We start from the raw sequence: 2,958 nt of genomic DNA on the forward strand, positions 1-2,958 counted from the left end.
TGTAAGTCCGCAGACATACCGCTGTACCACTGGGGGGCGAAAGGAAAAGAAAGAGAGAAAAGAGTGAGAGAGGACCTCTCTAAACATTCGCAAACCTATCTACAGTCGATGGTACTAGAGACAGATAGTGCTATACTATAAAACTTATCTAGCGACGAATTTCATGGGAGAGTTTCAAAATACAAAAGTTTAATAACTGTTGATGATTTTAAAGTTGACATATGCACCATATGTATTCAAGTTTTATCATGTATATCGTAGGAATTGCTCTAAGTAAAGTCTATAAATACCACATTTTTTAGGGTAATACCCCATTATCTCTAATATAATTACAGTGTTCAGGCTATGTGTGAATTTTACCTTCTTTCCAGGTAACTTTTCCTTGTTCAACTTCAAATGTCCCACGGCCTTGGAATCAGGCATAGTTGCCAGAAATATCAAATTTCTTAATCTTGGTTGAAAATATATTAAAGATTATTATGCTCACTTGGTTTTTTCTTGTAAATTTAGTATACATAGTACTTTTGGTGCTTATTTGGTAATATTTGATAAAACAGATTGGCAACGCAGGTTAGTATATTATGGCTGTGATGCAGCCAGTGCTGAAATCAGTTGCTGCTGGTATATTCATGAAAACAATTTCGTCATTGCAGTGATTTGTGCAGGACTTTCATAACTCTCAGGAAACTTTATGTGTACCTGTTTATGTGTACACTTTCCTTTCTTACAAAATAAGTGACAATAAAATCAGCCATGTATAAGTGGCTCATAAAAAAACGTAAAGTTGAATCTGATGTTGAAAGGCCTAAGTCAAGTTTATGTTCGGTATCCATAACTGAAGAAAGAAATATTCATGAACACAGTAAACACACTGAAGCAAACATTTCAAAATCAACCTCGAATGCTTCTGTGCCCAATTGTGATATGACTGATATCCCTAAGTGTTGGTCCTCTGATCAGTTTATAGAAAAATTATGTGAATATGAGTGGCCTTCCACAAGACAAGTTAAACTTGTTTGTCGTGTGTGTAAGAATATTTAAAAGTTAAGTGCTGACAAAATGCAAGGCTTAGGTTTATGCCGTGAAGGGCAAGATGGCAGTGTGGAAGCTACTGGTGAGACAACACAGAAACAGCAAGAACAATTAAGGAATGGAATATTCAAACACAAGAACAGCGTTGCACACACGCTCACACACACAAGAAATAACATATGCAGCTTCCAAAACAGCATTGGAAATCATGGTAGCCAAACAAAAATACTCGTGCTTAGAATCCACTTGTCTTGTATTTCGAACTGTTTACAGTATTTGCAAAGCTGGATGTCCATTTACTAACTTGCCCAATCTTGTAGATCTTCAAGTCCTCAATGCAATTGACATGGGACATGTTTTACAGTGATCATTCTTGTGCAAACATTAGTGTTCACATTACTAATGCTATGAGAAAGAAATTAGTGATTGAAATAGTAAGCAAAAAACTCAAGATTGGTATAATGATTGACGAATCATCATCAATAAGTAAAAAAACAGCTTTAATTTGCATCAAAGTGCAGTTTCCAGAAGCAGATGCAGCCACAAGCGTGTTTTTAGAAATAACAACTGCTGCAGAAATTGTATCAGCTCTACTGGCGAGATTGAATAATCTTGGTTTTACAAAAGAGTACTTGTCTTCTTGTTGGCTGTCGTTTGCTTGTGATGGTGCATCAAATATGTTAGGCAGAAAGCTGGTATTGCAACCAAATTCTTAGAAATGTTTCCATGTCTTATTGTGTGGCACTGTGCAAATCACCATCTAGAACTTGCAGTGTCTGATTTTGTGAGAGAACTGTCAGAAGTGTGCCATATGAAAATTTTCTTTGATAAGCTATACAGCGTACATAGTGCATCGCCAAAAAATTGCATTGAACTAAAAGACTGTGCAGCTTTGTTGAACATGCAGTTGCTAAAAGTTGGGCATATTTTGGGAGTGTGGTGGGTGGCATCTAGTGCTCGCTCTGTCAGGGCTGTATAGCGGGATTTTCTTGCATTGTTTACAGACTTTGAAGCTGCTGAGAATGACCTTAAATGTAACTCATCAGAAAGAGCTCAATATCAAAGCCTGACAGAACGTATGAGTGATGTTTCGTTTGTAACCAATATGGGTTTAATGTTGGGTGCACTCACAGAGTTGGAAAATTTGTCGCTCGAACTACAAAAATGGTTGGTGATGTTATCAATAGCACACAAACTAAATGATCGAAAGTATCTAGAATTTCAGTCTACGAACAACAACCCAGGAGAATATCTGATGACAGCACAGAATGCAGCAAATACACTGGATTTTTGTGGTGTAACTCTGCGCCCTCCATAAAGGGTCGAGGCCATCGGTAACCAGGGATTTTATAAATTGTTCGTGGATAAACTTGCTAGGAGGATGTTTGCATCGGGATCGATAGCTTCCCATTCTACTAAAGAAATATATGAAAACAGAAACGGCGTTAAATATAAGGAAATGATGAAGTACTTAAAAATGTTAGATCCTGCAAACCGGCATTTGCTTTATTAATAAAACCGTTCGCTACCTGAGTGTACATTTTCAAGTATTAATGAACAATTCGGTGCATGGATTTCGACAGTATAAAGCCTGTGGAGTATGCAAAAATTTGGATTCAAAAGGGAAGATGCAACGCAGATGAGACAAGCGCTGGAAATCAAGGCTGAAATTCCACCAGGTTACGAATATCTGTATAAATTATATTAAAGGTAAAATAATGTATTTGCATGTTCTTGATTTTTTTTAATGTCATTCATTGATTTGTGTAATTTTGCTAATAAAATACTTGTTTTAACTTTCATGAATTTCAAAACAAAAATTTTAGTGAAAAAAAGAGCTTCCAAATTACGAAACACTATAATCGTATTCGATGACGAGGAACCCACTTTGAGACTAATAATGGTTGGAGACGGCTTGAATGGGTA

Source organism: Limulus polyphemus, unplaced genomic scaffold, assembly GCF_000517525.1.
Source record: "Limulus polyphemus unplaced genomic scaffold, Limulus_polyphemus-2.1.2 Scaffold3412, whole genome shotgun sequence".
NCBI lineage: Eukaryota > Metazoa > Arthropoda > Merostomata > Xiphosura > Limulidae > Limulus > Limulus polyphemus.